The 19,863-nt window shown below is 35.3% G+C and overlaps 1 protein-coding gene across 5 annotated transcripts in view; it reads left to right on the top strand.

The window, feature by feature from the left end:
* LOC119562209 (monocarboxylate transporter 13) overlaps positions 1 to 19,863 on the top strand; it is a 145,415-nt gene that overhangs the window by 40,230 nt on the left and 85,322 nt on the right. Inside the window, exon 1 of one of the 5 annotated variants that reach the window (XM_037875405.1) lies at positions 17,135 to 17,159. The exons of 3 other annotated variants lie outside the window; for them this stretch is intronic. The gene's annotated coding sequence lies outside the window, so the exon portion shown is untranslated. Of the gene's footprint in view, positions 1 to 17,134; positions 17,160 to 19,863 lie in introns of those variants that run through there. One more of the 5 variants, XM_037875408.1, reaches the window with a different exon arrangement.

Raw genomic sequence — 19,863 nt, forward strand, 5'->3', positions numbered from 1 at the left:
TCCCAGCGAGGCCTCTTACGGATTCGGGCCATGATGCTGGACCAGTTATTGATAGCATGACCATGGATGACCGGATATGCGCTAACAATAAAAATTTCAATATTTATTTTCAAAATATCGGTGGTATGCGTACGAAAGCTCAATCCCTTTTCCAGGCAACGTCTCATGGTGATCAAGACGTCATCATTTTTGTTGAAACCTGGCTCAACATGGATTTCTTCGATAATGAATTCTTTGATACAAATCTTTATCATGTGTTCCGTAAGGATCGAGATTCCGTTAAAACACGATGCTCCAGAGGTGGCGGAGCTTTAATTGCTGTGCGGCGTGAGCTGCGTTGCATTGCTATTCGTCTCCAGAACGAGGATTCTCTGCTCGACCAACTCTGTGCATCTCTCGCTGGTCCTACGGAAACAATTTTCCTGACACTATCATACATACCCCCAAGCAGCAGTTTTGATTTATATAAAGCGCATGTGGACAACATTGCCCACCTATACCAGGAGCTGGAAGATGGCCAATATATATGTGTTTTGGGCGACTTCAACCTATCTTCGCTCGTGTGGGCTCATGATCTTGAGTCTTCAGCAATGGTTCCCAGTAATTTGCATCTTCCCCACGAAATCTTAGTCATCGATGAGCTTCTTAGTATGGGATTAGTCCAGATTAACCATGTATTTAATAACTTAAATAAGCTTCTAGATCTAATTTTTGTACACCCTGATTTATGCTTTACCTTATGTTGCAGCGATAATCCTCTAGCCGCGTGTGATGCTCATCACAAGCCCCTATTCATCTTAATTACTTGTTATATTATCTCACCAAATAATTCTCGCTTGCCTCATACCTATATTAATTCTAGCAGTTTAGATTCTATCCGTAGTGATATTTTTAATATCAGATGGGCGGAAGTCCTCTCGCATGCGGATGTGAATACAACCTATGAAGTTTTTATATCTTTTCTCTCTACTATTATAGGCAGATACGCTAAAACTAGAGTTCAAAGTTCTTATAGACTACCATGGTACACACAAGGACTAAAAAAATACAAAAATCTCCGAAATAAATTCTATAAGCGCTACATAGAAAGCGGTGATGCTGCTAACTTTGATCGGTACAAACAACATAATCGTGAGTTTGAGTTCCTCAATAAATTCTAAACGAACAACCTCCTACTTTCCTTCCCATATGTCATATGAAAGACTTTCAGCTTCTTCAGATATTGGGGTCGCTAATCTATTTTCTAAGTACTTTGCATCCAACTTTGAACGGAGCTCGCTGTGGAATGACGATGATTCACTCAGTGCCATTGCCACGATGCTAAATATTGGGTGCTTAGATGTTACTGATTTGGACTGTCATATGGCGGCTGAGAGTTTTAACGACTCAGGAAAATTAGACTGCGATGGCCTTTCTCCATTAATTTTGAAAAACTGTATAGGTGTTCTTTGTGAGCCCCTAAAAATGATCTCCAACAAGTCTCCTTCCACTGGCGTATTTGCGCATAGATGGAAACTTGCCACAGTTTCTCCTATATTCAAGTCTGGTTACAAAAATATTGTTTCAAATAATAGGCCAATTGCAAAGCTAAGTAATGTCTCAAAAATGTTTGAACGAATTGTAGCTAAGCAGCTAACTTTTCTTGCTGGTCGGATCATCAGTCCTAACCAACATAGTTTTTTGCCTGGAAGGTCAACTACCACTAACGTAGCTACGTTTAATTTTTTTTGCATCCACTCGTTTATCAGTCATCATCAAGTTGATGTAGTCTACACCGACTTCGCCAAAGCATTTAACAAAGTCTCCCATAATGCTTTATTGGCAAAATTGCAGAAATTGGGATTTCATTCATCAATATTAAATTGGTTTAAATCTTATTTAGATGGGCGGAAAATAATATGAAACAAATTATAACTTCGGAGTTTTTTAACATATAACCTCCTACGCTTGGAAATAATATTTTTTAATTCATTCTGAATGTCGAATTTAATTTTATCAAAATCGGACGACTATATCATATAGCTGCCAAAGGATCGATCGTAAAATTGGAAATAAAATTTTTAAATAGTTCTGAATTTTGAATTTAATTTTATCATAATCGGACGATTATATCATATAGCTGCCATAGGGACGATCGGAAAATTGGTGGGAAAATATTATGAAACAAATTATAGCTTCGGTGTTTTTTTTTTAACATTAAACCTCTTAAGCTTGGAAATGACATTTTTTTAAATTAGTTTTGAATTTCGAATTAAGATTTATATATATTATATTGATTTCAGTCAGAAGTTTGCAACGCAGTGAAGGTGATGTTTCCGACCCCATAAAGTATATATATTCTTGATCAGCATGGCTAGACGAGTCGATCTAACCATGTCCGTCTGTCCGTCCGTTTCTACGCAAACTTGTCTCTCAGTTTTAAAGCTATCGGGCTGAAACTTTTCCAAAAGTCTTATATCTTTTGCAGGTAGTATATAAGTCGGAACCAGCCGGATCGGACAACTATATCTTATAGCTTCCATAGGAATAATCGGAAAAAAAATGTTAAAAAATTATATCTGTGGTGATTTTTAACTTATTACCTCCTTTCCTTGGAAATAACATAACTATATCTTATAGCTCCCATAGGAATAATCGGAAAAAAAAATGTTAAAAAATTATATCTGTGGTGATTTTTAACTTATTACCTCCTTTCCTTGGAAATAACATTTTTGAATTAGTTCTGAATTTCGGATTAAATTTTATCAAAATCGGACGACTATATCATATAGCTGCCAAAGGAACGATCGTAAAATTGGAAATAAAATTTTTAATTAGTTCTGAATTTTTTATACCCTTGCAGAGGGTATAATGATTTCAGTCAGAAGTTTGCAACGCAGTGAAGGAGACGTTTCCGACCCCATAAAGTATATATATTCTTGATCAGCATCACTAGACGAGTCGATCTAGCCATGTCCATCTGTCCGTCCGTTTCTACGCAAACTAGTCTCTTAGTTTTAAAGCTATCGGGCTGAAACTTTCCCAAAAGTCTTATATCTTTTGCAGGTAGTATATAAGTCGGAACCAGCCGGATCGGACAACTATATCTTATAGCTCCCATAGGAATAATCGGAAAAAAAATGTTAAAAAATTATATCTGTGGTGTTTTTTAACTTATTACCTCCTCTCCTTGGAAATAACATTTTTTAATTAGTTTTGAATTTTTAATTAAATTTGATCAAAATCGGAAGACTATATCATATAGCTGCTATAGGAACGATCGTAAAATTGGTGGTAAAATAATATGAAACAAATTATAGCTTCGGTGTTCCTCAACATATAACCTCCTACGCTTGGAAATAACATTTTTTAATTAGTTCTGAATTTCGAATTTAATTTTATCAAAATCGGACGACTATATCATATAGCTGCCATAGGAACGATCGTAAAATTGGTGGGAAAATAATATGAAACAAATTATAGCTTCGGTGTTCCTTAACATATAACCTCCTACGCTTGGAAATAACATTTTTTAATTAGTTCTGAATTTCGAATTAAGTTTTATCAAAATCGGACGACTACATCATATAGCTGCTATAGGAACGATCGTAAAATTGGTGGGAAAATAATATGAACAAATTATAGCTTCGGTGTTCCTTAACATATAACCTCCTACGCTTGGAAATAAAATTTTTTAATTAGTTCTGAATTTCGAATTAAATCTTATCAAAATCGGACGACTATATCATATAGCTGCCATAGGAACGATCGTAAAATCGGTGGGAAAATAATATAAAACAAATTATAACTTCGGTGTTTTTTAACATATAACCTCCTACGCTTGGAAATAACATTTTTGAATTAGTTCTGAATTTCGAATTAAATTTTATCAAAATCGGACGACTATATCATATAGCTGCCATAGGAACGATCGTAAAATTGGTGGGAAAATAATATGAAACAAATTATAGCTTCGGTGTTCCTTAACATATAACCTCCTACGCTTGGAAATAACATTTTTTAATTAGTTCTGAATTTCGAATTAAATTTTATTAAAATCGGACGACTATATCATACAGCTGCCATAGGAACGATCGTAAAATCGGAGGGAAAATAATATGAAACAAATTATAACTTCGGTGTTTTTTAACATATAACCTCCTACGCTTGGAAATAACATTTTTTAATTCATTCTGAATGTCGAATTTAATTTTATCAAAATCGGACGACTATATCATATAGCTGCCAAAGGAACGATCGTAAAATTGGAAATAAAATTTTTAATTAGTTCTGAATTTTGAATTTAATTTTATCATAATCGGACGACTATATCATATAGCTGCCATAGGGACGATCGGAAAATTGGTGGGAAAATAATAAGAAACAAATTATAGCTACGGTGTTTTTTTTATACCCTTGCAGAGGGTATATTGATTTCAGTCAGAAGTTTGCAACGCAGTGAAGGAGACGTTTCCGACCCCATAAAGTATATATATTCTTGATCAGCATGACTAGACTAGTCGATCTAGCCATGTCCGTCTGTCCGTCTGTCCGTCCGTTTCTACGCAAACTAGTCTCTCAGTTTTAAAGCAATCGGGCTAAAACTTTCCCAAAAGACTTATATCTTTTGCAGGTAGTATATAAGTCGGAACCAGCCGGATCGGACAACTATATCTTATAGCTCCCATAGGATTAATCGGACAAAAAAATTTAAAAAAATTATATCTTTGGTGTTTTTTAGCATATAACCTCCTAAGCTTGGAAATAACATTTTGTAATTAGTTTTGAATTTTGAATTAAATTTCATCGAAATCGGACGACTATATCATATAGCTGCCATAGGAACGATCGGAAAATTTTTGGAAAAATAATATGAAACAAATTATAGCTTCAGTGTTTTTCAACATATAACCTCCAACGCTTGGAAATAACATTTTTTAATTAGTTCTGTATTTCGAATTTAATTTTATCAAAATCGGACGACTATATCATATAGCTGCCATAGGAACGATCGGAAAATTGGTAGGAAAATAATATGAAACAAATTATAGCTTCGGTGTTTTTTAACATATAACCTCCTACGCTTGGAAATAAGATTTTTTAATTAGTTCTGAATTTCGAATTTAATTTTATCAAAATCGGACGACTATATCATATAGCTGCCATAGGAACGATCGGAAAATTGGTAGGAAAATATTATGAAACAAATTATAGCTTCGGTGTTTTTTGACATATTATCTTATACTAAAGGGAATATCATTTTTTGTGTTTTTAAATTTAATAATTATAGCTGCAAGGGTATATAAGCTTCGGCTTGCCGAAGCTAACTTCCTTTGTTGTTTAACATAAAACCTCTTAAGCTTGGAAATGACATTTTTTTAAAATTAGTTTTGAATTTCGAATTAAGTTTTATCAAAATCGGACGACTACATCATATAGCTGCTATAGGAACGATCGGAAAATTGGTGGGCAAATAATATGAAACAAATTATAGCTTCGGTGATTTTTGTTATATTATCTTATACTATTGGAAATAACATTTTGTGTATTCTTAAGAATTTCGAATTATATTTAATACAAATCGGAAGACTCTAACATATACATAGCTGTCAAAGAAACGGTCAGCGAAATAATGAAATATTTATTATACCCTTGCATTTATTATTATACCCTTGCAGAGGGTATATTGATTTCAGTCAGAAGTTTGCAACGAAATGAAGGTGATGTTTCCTACCCCATAAAGTATATATATTCTTGATCAGCATGACTAGACGAGTCGATCTAGCCATGTCCGTCTGTCCGTCCGTTTCTACGCAAACTTGTCTCTCAGTTTTAAAGCTATCGGGCTGAAACTTTTCCAAAAGTCTTATATCTTTTGCAGGTAGTATATAAGTCGGAACCAGCCGGATCGGACAACTATATCTTATAGCTCCCATAGGAATAATCGGAAAAAAAATGTTAAAAAATGATATCTGTGGTGTTTTTTAACTTATTACCTCCTTTCCTTGGAAATAACATTTTTTAATTAGTTTTGAATTTCGAATTAAATTTTATCATAATCGGACGACTACATCATATAGCTGCCATAGGGACGATCGGAAAATTGGTGGGAAAATATTATGAAACAAATTATAGCTTCGGTGTTCCTTAACATATAACCTCCTACGCTTGGAAATAACATTTTTTAATTAGTTCTGAATTTCGAATTAAATTTTATCAAAATCGGACGACTATATCATACAGCTGCCATAGCAACGATCGTAAAATTGGAAATAAAATTTTTAATTAGTTCTGAATTTTTTATACCCTTGCAGAGGGTATAATGATTTCAGTCAGAAGTTTGCAACGCAGTGAAGGAGACGTTTCCGACCCCATAAAGTATATATATTCTTGATCAGCATCACTAGACGAGTCGATCTACCCATGTCCATCTGTCCGTCTGTCCGTCCGTTTCTACGCAAACTAGTCTCTTAGTTTTAAAGCTATCGGGCTGAAACTTTCCCAAAAGTCTTATATCTTTTGCAGGTAGTATATAAGTCGGAACCAGCCGGATCGGACAACTATATCTTATAGCTCCCATAGGAATATTCGAAAAAAAAAAATGTTAAAAAATGATATCTGTGGTGTTTTTTAACTTATTACCTCCTTTCCTTGGAAATAACATTTTTTAATTAGTTTTGAATTTCGAATTAAATTTTATCATAATCGGACGACTATATCATATAGCTGCCATAGGGACGATCGGAAAATTGGTGGGAAAATATTATGAAACAAATTATAGCTTCGGTGTTTTTTTAACATTAAACCTATTAAGCTTGGAAATGACATTTTTTTTAAATTAGTTTTGAATTTCGAATTAAGTTTTATCAAAATCGGACGAATACATCATATAGCTGCCATAGGGACGATCGGAAAATTGGTGGGAAAATATTATGAAACAAATTATAGCTTCGGTGTTCCTTAACATATAACCTCCTACGCTTGGAAATAACATTTTTTAATTAGTTCTGAATTTCGAATTAAATTTTATCAAAATCGGACGACTATATCATACAGCTGCCATAGCAATGATCGTAAAATTTGAAATAAAATTTTTAATTAGTTCTGAATTTTTTATACCCTTGCAGAGGGTATAATGATTTCAGTCAGAAGTTTGCAACGCAGTGAAGGAGACGTTTCCGACCCCATAAAGTATATATATTCTTGATCAGCATGACTAGACGAGTCGATCTAGCCATGTCCGTCTGTCCGTCTGTCCGTCCGTTTCTACGCAAACTTGTCTCTCAGTTTTAAAGCTATCGGGTTGAAACTTTTCCAAAAGTCTTATATCTTTTGCAGGTAGTATATAAGTCGGAACCAGCCGGATCGGACAACTATATCTTATAGCTCCCATAGGAATAATCGGAAAAAAAATGTTAAAAAATGATATCTGTGGTGTTTTTTAACTTATTACCTCCTTTCCTTGGAAATAACATTTTTTAATTAGTTTTGAATTTCGAATTAAATTTTATCATAATCGGACGACTACATCATATAGCTGCTATAGGGACGATCGGAAAATTGGTAGGAAAATAATATGAAACAAATTATAGCTTCGGTGTTTTTTAACATATAACCTCCTACGCTTGGAAATAAGATTTTTTAATTAGTTCTGAATTTCGAATTTAATTTTATCAAAATCGGACGACTATATCATATAGCTGCCATAGGAACGATCGGAAAATTGGTAGGAAAATATTATGAAACAAATTATAGCTTCGGTGTTCCTTAACATATAACCTCCTACGCTTGGAAATAAGATTTTTTAATTAGTTCTGAATTTCGAATTTAATTTTATCAAAATCGGACGACTATATCATATAGCTGCCATAGGAACGATCGGAAAATTGGTAGGAAAATATTATGAAACAAATTATAGCTTCGGTGTTCCTTAACATATAACCTCCTACGCTTGGAAATAACATTTTTTAATTAGTTCTTAATTTCGAATTAAATTTTATCAAAATCGGACGAATACATCATACAGCTGCCATAGCAACGATCGTAAAATTGGAAATAAAATTTTTAATTAGTTCTGAATTTTTTATACCCTTGCAGAGGGTATAATGATTTCAGTCAGAAGTTTGCAACGCAGTGAAGGAGACGTTTCCGACCCCATAAAGTATATATATTCTTGATCAGCATCACTAGACGAGTCGATCTTGCCATGTCCATCTGTCCGTCCGTTTCTACGCAAACTAGTCTCTCAGTTTTAAAGCTATCGGGCTGAAACTTTCCCAAAAGTCTTATACCTTTTGCAGGTAGTATATAAGTCGGAACCAGCCGGATCGGACAACTATATCTTGTAGCAACCATAGGATTAATCTTTCGTGTAGCGATTTGCAGACTTTATTTTTACACCCTTGCAGAAGGTATAATGATTTCAGTCAGCAGTTTGCAACGCAGTGAAGGAGACGTTTCCGACCCCATAAAGTATATATATTCTTGATCAGCATCACTAGACGAGTCGATCTAGCCATGTCCATCTGTCCGTCTGTCCGTCCGTTTCTACGCAAACTAGTCTCTTTGTTTTAAAGCTATCGGGCTGAAACTTTCCCAAAAGTCTTATATCTTTTGCTGGTAGTATATAAGTCGGAACCAGCCGGATCGGACAACTATATCTTATAGCTCCTATAGGAATAATCGGAAAAAAAATGTTAAAAAATTATATCTGTGGTGTTTTTTAACTTATTACCTCCTTTCCTTGGAAATAACATTTTTTAATTAGTTTTGAATTTCGAATTAAATTTTATCAAAATCGGAAGACTATATCGTATAGCTGCCATAGGAAAGATCGTAAAATTGGTGGTAAAATAATATGAAACAAATTATAGCTTCGGTGTTCCTCAACATATAACCTCCTACGCTTGGAAATAACATTTTTTAATTAGTTCTGAGTTTCGAATTAAATTGTATCAAAATCGGACGACTATATCATACAGCTGCCATAGGAACGATCGTAAAATCGGTGGGAAAATAATATGAAACAAATTATAACTTCGGTGTTTTTTAACATATAACCTTCCACGCTTGGAAATAACATTTTTTAATTCATTCTGAATGTCGAATTTAATTTTATCAAAATCGGACGACTATATCATATAGCTGCCAAAGGAACGATCGTAAAATTGGAAATAAAATTTTTAATTAGTTCTGAATTTAGGATTTAACTTTATCATAATCGGACGACTATATCATATAGCTGCCATAGGGACGATCGGAAAATTGGTGGGAAAATAATAAGAAACAAATTATAGCTACGGTGTTTTTTTTTAACATAAAACCTCTTAAGCTTGGAAATGACATTTTTTTTAATTAGTTTTGAATTTCGAATTAAGTTTTATCAAAATCGGACGACTACATCATATAGCTGCTATAGGAACGATCGGAAAATTGGTGGGCAAATAATATGAAACAAATTATAGCTTCGGTGATTTTTGTTATATTATCTTATAACAATAACATTTTGTGTATTCTTAAGAATTTCGAATTATATTTAATACAAATCGGAAGACTCTAGCATATACATAGCTGTCAAAGAAACGGTCAGCGAAATAATGAAATATTTATTATACCCTTGCATTTATTATTATACCCTTGCAGAGGGTATATTGATTTCAGTCAGAAGTTTGCAACGCAGTAAAGGTGATGTTTCCTACGCCATAAAGTATAGATATTCTTGATCAGCATGACTAGACGAGTCGATCTAGCCATGTCCGTCTGTCCGTCCGTTTCTACGCAAACTTGTCTCTCAGTTTTAAAGCTATCGGGCTGAAACTTTTCCAAAAGTCTTATATCTTTTGCAGGTAGTATATAAGTCGGAACCAGCCGGATCGGACAACTATATCTTATAGCTCCCATAGGAATAATCGGAAAAAAAATGTTAAAAAATGATATCTGTGGTGTTTTTTAACTTATTACCTCCTTTCCTTGGAAATAACATTTTTTAATTAGTTTTGAATTTCGAATTAAATTTTATCATAATCGGACGACTACATCATATAGCTGCCATAGGGACGATCGGAAAATTGGTAGGAAAATAATATGAAACAAATTAAAGCTTCGGTGTTTTTTAACATATAACCTCCTACGCTTGGAAATAAGATTTTTTAATTAGTTCTGAATTTCGAATTAAATTTTATCAAAATCGGACGACTATATCATACAGCTGCCATAGGAACGATCGTAAAATCGGAGGGAAAATAATATGAAACAAATTATAACTTCGGTGTTTTTTAACATATAACCTCCTACGCTTGGAAATAACATTTTTTAATTCATTCTGAATGTCGAATTTAATTTTATCAAAATCGGACGACTATATCATATAGCTGCCAAAGGAACGATCGTAAAATTGGAAATAAAATTTTTAATTAGTTTTGAATTTCGAATTAAGTTTTATCAAAATCGGACGACTACATCATATAGCTGCTATAGGAACGATCGGAAAATTGGTGGGCAAATAATATGAAACAAATTATAGCTTCGGTGATTTTTGTTATATTATCTTATACTATTGGAAATAACATTTTGTGTATTCTTAAGAATTTCGAATTATATTTAATACAAATCGGAAGACTCTAACATATACATAGCTGTCAAAGAAACGGTCAGCGAAATAATGAAATATTTATTATACCCTTGCATTTATTAATATACCCTTGCAGAGGGTATATTGATTTCAGTCAGAAGTTTGCAACGCAGTGAAGGTGATGTTTCCTACCCCATAAAGTATATATATTCTTGATCAGCATGACTAGACGAGTCGATCTAGCTATGTCCGTCTGTCCGTCCGTTTCCGCAAACTTGTCTCTCAGTTTTAAAGCTATCTGGCTGAAACTTTTCCAAAAGTCTTATATCTTTTGCAGGTAGTATATAAGTCGGAACCAGCCGGATCGGACAACTATATCTTATAGCTCCCATAGGAATAATCGGAAAAAAAAATTATATCTGTGGTGTTTTTTAACTTATTACCTCCTTTCCTTGGAAATAACATTTTTTAATTAGTTTTGAATTTCGAATTAAATTTTATCAAATTCGCAAGACTATATCATATAGCTGCCATAGGAACGATCGTAAAATTTGTGGTAAAATAATATGAAACAAATTATAGCTTCGGTGTTCCTCAACATATCACCTCCTACGCTTGGAAATAACATATTTTAATTAGTTCTGAATTTCGAATTTAATTTTATCAAAATCGGACGACTATATCATATAGCTGCCATAGGAACGATCGTAAAATTGGTGGGAAAATAATATGAAACAAATTATAGCTTCGGTGTTCCTTAACATATAACCTCCTACGCTTGGAAATAACATTTTTTAATTAGTTCTGAATTTCGAATTAAATTTTATCAAAATCGGACGACTATATCATACAGCTGCCATAGGAACGATCGTAAAATCGGTGGGAAAATAATATGAAACAAATTATAACTTCGGTGTTTTTTAACATATAACCTCCTACGCTTGGAAATAACATTATACCCTTGCAGATGGTATATTGATTTCAGTCAGAAGTTTGCAACGCAGTGAAGGAGACGTTTCCGACCCCATAAAGTATATATATTCTTGATCAGCATGACTAGACGAGTCGATCTAGCCATGTCCGTCTGTCCGTCTGTCCGTCTGTCCGTCGTCCGTCCGTTTCTACGCAAACTAGTCTCTCAGTTTTAAAGCTATCGGGCTGAAACTTTCCCAAAAGTCTTATATCTTTTGCAGGTAGTATATAAGTCGGAACCAGCCGGATCGGACAACTATATCTTATAGCTCCCATAGGAATAATCGGACAAATAAATGAAAAAAAATTATAACTTTGGTGTTTTTTAGCATATAACCTCCTAAGCTTGGAAATAACAATTTTTAAATAATTTTGAATTTTGAATTAAATTTTATCGAAATCGGACGACTATATCATATAGCTGCCATAGGAACAATCGGAAAATTTGTGGAAAAATAATATGAAAAAAATTATAGCTTCGGTGTTTTTCAACATATAACCTCTAACGCTTGGAAATAACATTTTTTATTTAGTTCTGAATTTCGAATTAAATTTTATCAAAATCGGACGACTATTTCATATAGCTGCCATAGGAACGATCGGAAAATTGGTAGGAAAATAATATGAAACAAATTATAGCTTCGGTGTTTTTTGACATATTATCTTATACTATTGGGAATATCATTTTTTGTGTTTTTAAATTTAATAATTATAGCTGCAAGGGTATATAAGCTTCGGCTTGCCGAAGCTAACTTCCTTTCTTGTTTTAATTCATTCTGAATGTCGAATTTAATTTTATCAAAATCGGACGACTATATCATATAGCTGCCAAAGGAACGATCGTAAAATTGGAAATAAAATTTTTAATTAGTTCTGAATTTTGAATTTAATTTTATCATAATCGGACGACTATATCATATAGCTGCCATAGGGACGATCGGAAAATTGGTGGGAAAATAATAAGAAACAAATTATAGCTACAATGTTTTTTTTAACATAAAACCTCTTAAGCTTGGAAATGACATTTTTTTAAAATTAGTTTTGAATTTCGAATTAAGTTTTATCAAAATCGGACGACTACATCATATAGCTGCTATAGGAACGATCGGAAAATTGGTGGGCAAATAATATGAAACAAATTATAGCTTCGGTGATTTTTGTTATATTATCTTATACTATTGGAAATAACATTTTGTGTATTCTTAAGAATTTCGAATTATATTTAATACAAATCGGAAGACTCTAACATATAGCTGTCAAAGAAACGGTCAGCGAAATAATGAAATATTTATTATACCCTTGCATTTATTATTATACCCTTGCAGAGGGTATATTGATTTCAGTCAGAAGTTTGCAACGCAGTGAAGGTGATGTTTCCGACCCCATAAAGTATATATATTCTTGATCAGCATCACTAGACGAGTCGATCTAGCCATGTCCATCTGTCCGTCTGTCCGTCCGTTTCTACGCAAACTAGTCTCTTAGTTTTAAAGCTATATCTTTTGCAGGTAGTATATAAGTCGGAACCAGCCGGATCGGACAACTATATCTAATAGCTCCCATAGGAATAATCGAAAAAATAAAATTTTAAAAAATTATATCTTTGGTGTTGTTTAGCTTGTAACCTCCTAAGCTTGGAAATAACATTTTTTAATTAGTTTTGAATTTTGAATTAAATTTTATCGAAATCGGACGACTATATCATATAGCTGCCATAGGAACGATCGTAAAATTGGTGGAAAAATAATAGGAAACAAATTATAGATTCGGTGTTTTTCAACATATAACTTCCAACGCTTGGAAATAACATTTTTTAATTAGTTCTGAATTTCGAATTTAATTTTATCAAAATCGGACGACTATATCATAAAGCTGCCATAGGAACGATCGGAAAATTGGTAGGAAAATAATATGAAACAAATTATAGCTTCGGTGTTTTTTGACATATTATCTTATACTATTGGGAATATCATTTTTTGTGTTTTTAAATTTAATAAATATAGCTGCAAGGGTATATAAGCTTCGGCTTGTCGAAGCTAACTTACTTTCTTGTTTTTTATTGAATTAAGTACCGGTCGCGAACGTACGGGTCGCGAACGTACGATTTTTCCATGTTGTTTTATTAACAGTGAATCGAAAATTTTTTTGCTCTCCTTGAATTTTTATCTTTTTATTAGATTGCAATAAAGAGATTTGGTAGAAAAAGTTTTCCTTGCGAAAAAATTAATCATAAAAATGCCTTTAAAAGTAGCTAATAATGGAAAAAAGTGAATTTTTTCAGTTTTCAGGTAAATTTCTACAGCAAAACAAATGAAATATACTTTGGTTCCACTGTATTATGAAAATATGGCCATTGATTTGTGAAAATACGCAAAAAATTCGATGATTTTGAAGATTTTTTTGTTTCGGTCCTGGTTGACCATTTTTCGGATTTGCCCATATTTTAAATACTTTAGAATTTTAAAATAATTTTTAACATATCGTTATTTTTTGGGAGATCCGAGGTGTAAAATCAGTCGTCATCTAGCTTTCTTTGCGTTCAGACGTGCTTAAAATTCTCGCAATTCTCGCTATGTTACTTCCCCGGTGTCCCGAGTGCAAAACGGATGTTACATTGGCCCAGCTTCGCGCTTCGGATGCTGTTCGCTGCTCTTCTCTGTGCCGTCGCGCCTATCATACTTCTTGAGTAGCCCTACCGGACGATGTGCTCAAAGTTTTATTAAATCCAAATATACTGTGGCAATGTGATAGCTGTGTGGTTGCGAATGATTCGCATTCTAAAATTGATGAATTCGATGATAAATTGAAAGCCCTGGAGCGCTTATTATCAGGGCCTTCATAATAAATTCTTGGAGGCGTTCCCCCTGAAGATGATGCATTGAATCAGAATGTAAATCCCAAACCTCGTCTACCGAGGCCTACCAACGTAGCTGCAGCTCCCCAGTCATATGCGGCTGCTGCTGCTACGGCTTCCGCGGTCGTTGACCCTTCTAATCATGCTCTGGATATTGAGAGAGGAAATTTCATACAAGTTCGAAATAAGAGGAGAAGGAACAACAATAAGCCCAAAAAACATGTTGTTGGAGTGGCTCCTAATGCCGAAGATCTTCATGTTTTGCCGACCAAGAAATTTTTGCATGTCGGAAAGTTTGCAACTGACACAGAGCCGAATGCTGTTTTAAAACATGTGTCCACCAAGCTTAAGGTGGATGCTACTTCTCTCACTTGTGTAAAACTTGTAAAAAAAGATGTTGACGTTACAACTTTAAAGTTTGTAAATTTCAAGCTTGGTATTTTTTGTTGTCCGATCAGCTTTACGATACAGTCTTCAAAAACGATTTCTGGCCGAACTCAGTTAAGGTCAAAAGATTTATTCATAGAGAACGGGCCATTGTGGTAGGGGATAGAATCTTATCTAATATGCCGGAGCCTGGACAAACTTCATCATCAAGTCAGCCATCAAAAAACCCCTAGTGTTCGACGCCACTGTCGTCTATACTTTTGCGGGACATCGTTTGCAAGCCTTTCCTCATTTGTCGGAGTCGTTTTCGCAACAACATCGGCAGCTGCTTGCCTTTCTCACTGCGCTCTCTTCATCTTCTGACTCTCTCCTAACGCACCATTGACAACATCAGCCGGAGCTTTTGTTGTCCACTTTGTGCGACATTCGCCGTCCGCCTGGCTCGGATTTCGGCGCGCTCCTTGGAGTTGCGCTCACATCATTTTTCGTTGCTCTCCTGATGCTTCATCAACAGCATCAGCCGGAGCTTTTGTTGTTTGCTTTGCGCGACATTCGCTGTCCGCCTGGTTCTAGTATCGGCGCGCTCCTCGGAGTTGCGCTCTCATCATCTTGCGCCTCTCTCCCGTTGCACCATCAACAACATCAGCTGGAGCTTTTGTTGTCCGCTGTGCGCGACTTTCGCCGTCCGCCTGGCTCTAATATCGGCGCGCTCCTCGGAGTTGCGCTCTCATCGTCTTGCGCCTCTCTCCCGTTGCACCATCAACAACATCAGCTGGAGCTTTTGTTGTCCGCTGTGCGCGACTTTCGCCGTCCGTGACTTTCGCCGTCCGCCTGGCTCTAATATCGGCGCGCTCCTCGGAGTTGCGCTCTCATCATCTTGCGACTCTCTCCCGAAGTACCTAGAAAGTCGGCTGGATTCTTACTCTTCATCGCCTAATAGTGATGCGCTCTCCGTCTCTACCTTTCTGACGTTCGACTTTCTACAACAACTTTTATCGACACATTTGGCTGGATGGCGAGCTCAGAGTGCTCTCTCTGAAGGTGCTCTCTGGAGATGCTTTCGCCATCAACAACAATGGACTGCGGCTGCTGTAGTACGTTCTCGCTTATTGTTACCAGGAGTGAATTCACCTGCGTGCAGTTATATTTTGAATGCTAATATTGACTGCCCACCTAATATTTGGAGCGCCGATCACCACCCTATTCGTATCCGTACCGCTACTTTACTGAAGGTTCTTACAAATAATTTTATTAATTATGATAAAATCCCAGCGAGGCCTCTTACGGATTCGGGCCATGATGCTGGACCAGTTATTGATAGCATGACCATGGATGACCGGATATGCGCTAACAATAAAAATTTCAATATTTATTTTCAAAATATCGGTGGTATGCGTACGAAAGCTCAATCCCTTTTCCAGGCAACGTCTCATGGTGATCAAGACGTCATCATTTTTGTTGAAACCTGGCTCAACATGGATTTCTTCGATAATGAATTCTTTGATACAAATCTTTATCATGTGTTCCGTAAGGATCGAGATTCCGTTAAAACACGATGCTCCAGAGGTGGCGGAGCTTTAATTGCTGTGCGGCGTGAGCTGCGTTGCATTGCTATTCGTCTCCAGAACGAGGATTCTCTGCTCGACCAACTCTGTGCATCTCTCGCTGGTCCTACGGAAACAATTTTCCTGACACTATCATACATACCCCCAAGCAGCAGTTTTGATTTATATAAAGCGCATGTGGACAACATTGCCCACCTATACCAGGAGCTGGAAGATGGCCAATATATATGTGTTTTGGGCGACTTCAACCTATCTTCGCTCGTGTGGGCTCATGATCTTGAGTCTTCAGCAATGGTTCCCAGTAATTTGCATCTTCCCCACGAAATCTTAGTCATCGATGAGCTTCTTAGTATGGGATTAGTCCAGATTAACCATGTATTTAATAACTTAAATAAGCTTCTAGATCTAATTTTTGTACACCCTGATTTATGCTTTACCTTATGTTGCAGCGATAATCCTCTAGCCGCGTGTGATGCTCATCACAAGCCCCTATTCATCTTAATTACTTGTTATATTATCTCACCAAATAATTCTCGCTTGCATCATACCTATATTAGTTCTAGCAGTTTAGATTCTATCCGTAGTGATATTTCTAATATCAGATGGGAGGAAGTCCTCTCGCATGCGGATGTGAATACAACCTATGAAGTTTTTATATCTTTTCTCTCTACTATTATAGGCAGATACGCTAAAACTAGAGTTCAAAGTTCTTATAGACTACCATGGTACACACAAGGACTAAAAAAATACAAAAATCTCCGAAATAAATTCTATAAGCGCTACATAGAAAGCGGTGATGCTGCTAACTTTGATCGGTACAAACAACATAATCGTGAGTTTGAGTTCCTCATTAAATTCTAAACGAACAACCTCCTACTTTCCTTCCCATATGTCATATGAAAGACTTTCAGCTTCTTCAGATATTGGGGTCGCTAATCTATTTTCTAAGTACTTTGCATCCAACTTTGAACGGAGCTCGCTGTGGAATGACGATGATTCACTCAGTGCCATTGCCACGATGCTAAATATTGGGTGCTTAGATGTTACTGATTTGGACTGTCATATGGCGGCTGAGAGTTTTAACGACTCAGGAAAATTAGACTGCGATGGCCTTTCTCCATTAATTTTGAAAAACTGTATAGGTGTTCTTTGTGAGCCCCTAAAAATGATCTCCAACAAGTCTCCTTCCACGGGCGTATTTGCGCATAGATGGAAACTTGCCACAGTTTCTCCTATATTCAAGTCTGGCTACAAAAATATTGTTTCAAATAATAGGCCAATTGCAAGCTAAGTAATGTCTCAAAAATGTTTGAACGAATTGTAGCTAAGCAGCTAACTTTTCTTGCTGGTCGGATCATCAGTCCTAACCAACATAGTTTTATGCCTGGAAGGTCAACTACCACTAACGTAGCTACGTTTAATCTTTTTTGCATCCACTCGTTTATCAGTCATCATCAAGTTGATGTAGTCTACACCGACTTCGCCAAAGCATTTAATAAAGTCTCCAATAATGCTTTATTGGCAAAATTGCAGAAATTGGGATTTCATTCATCAATATTAAATTGGTTTAAATCTTATTTAGATGGGCGGATTTATAGAGTAGAGTGCAATGGTGTTTTCTCAAACCCGTATGTGGCTACTTCTGGCCTTCCTCAGGGAAGTGCATTCATCATCTTCCTTAATGATTTAAACTATTGCATAACAAATTCTGAATTTCTGTTGTTTGCGGACGATCTTAAAATATTTAGGTCTGTGAATTCAATCTCCGATAGTGAACTTCTACAAAATGACCTAGTAAAAGAGGGAAATTGGTGTTCTCATAATAAGTTGCCTCTGAACTTTTCAAAATGTTTCTACGTTAAGTACAGCAAACGATTAATTAATGTCCTTAGCTTGTATTCCATTATTTCCCATGTTCTTTCCATAAGAAATGAATCACTGGACCTAGGAGTTATGTTTGATACCAAATTTACTTTCATTGATCACATAAATTACATAATTCCAAAGGCATACGCTATGTATGGTTTTGTAAAACGAAATTCCACGCAATTTAAAGATCAGTACACGAAACTAAGCCTATTTTCTTCGTTCATTAGGTTCAGATTGGAATATGCTTCGTTTGTCTGGAGTCCGACTGGTACTACACACATCAATCGTATTGAGCGTGTTCTACTGAAACTTGTTGCCTTGTTCTACTGAAACAAACTTCCATCTCACATGCGGCTTGACCCATGCTCCCCCAGGGAATTAATTAAGAAAACCCTTTACAATTACATTTCGTCCCTTAGTATTTAGTTTAGTAATAGACAAGTAGCCAGTTAAGGTACCAACTGTTGGCGAAATAAATAAATAAACAAATAAATTGTGTACAGAATTTGGACCTAACTCATCCAGAACCTGGTTCGCAACTCTGCTTAATAGCGGAATGGAGACTACAAAAACTAAGCTGGTGGTTTGGTACAGCGTCATTAAAGGCGTCCCAGTTTATTAGCCTAGATGATTTTTAACTGAATATACGCGTCGAACGACACTCCATTTTTTAGAGTTTCCCCCGACTTTCGCTCAAAAAGTTTTTTGCGACACCCCCATATCCCATACGATCCAGTTTTTAATAACCAAGTTATATTGGGACGACTGGTGGTCATGAGGTATACTAGTATGAAAACTAACATTGAGATATTAATTGTATCTTTTAGAGTCATCAGGTTAATGACTAGCTCGATAAAGTGTAAAGAGGCTCCTGACCTGTTTTTCAAACCTAAAACAAAACTGACTTACTTAAAACCCATTTGACAGTTAAACAAAACCAAAGTTAGTTAAGTAGTTCAAGTCAACAACAAATAAAAATGGTTCAAGTAACCTCTTAGGTTTTTAAACAACTTTAAATTAAATTTTGCCAATAATGGACATGGTTTTTAACTAAAGAATTCGAGTTTTGAACACGGTCCAACGAGGTGCGTGTTCGTTTAGCTAAAACTGGCACACAAAAACAAGACACCAGTATTAAATTAAACATAAATTAATTATGCCTAATATTTTTATATTCGAGTCATGCTGAGTCTTCCAAAATAATTGGTCATACTCTCTTCAGTGCTAAGTCAGCTGCTCTACACCCAGATAAATGTGGGACGTGCATCTTTCTATCAAAAAAGTATACAAATGTTAAATAAAAAAAAAGTTTTGAAGATGTTAAATACACTCATAAATTAGTATATTTAAGATACACTTTTTTAAGGTTCCCATCGAAAACAAATATTTTATTTAGTTTTAATCCTTTTAAGAAATTAAAGCGGAGGAGAGTGTGGTACAGATAGTAAGAAAAGTTTGGTTGAGCATAGCATCTATAAAGAGTCATCACCATGAAAGTAGTATCATTAGAAAGCATGTACTTTCGGCTATAACTTCCAAGTCAGTTGCAAAGCCATCAGTTGCTAAAATACTTGTTAAACTACCCTTGCCCCAGTATTGGGGTAAAAATATATATAAATTTACTTACGATGTAAATGGTATATGGCTCAAAAAAAAATTTTTTTTTT

Source organism: Drosophila subpulchrella, unplaced genomic scaffold, assembly GCF_014743375.2.
Source record: "Drosophila subpulchrella strain 33 F10 #4 breed RU33 unplaced genomic scaffold, RU_Dsub_v1.1 Primary Assembly Seq40, whole genome shotgun sequence".
NCBI lineage: Eukaryota > Metazoa > Arthropoda > Insecta > Diptera > Drosophilidae > Drosophila > Drosophila subpulchrella.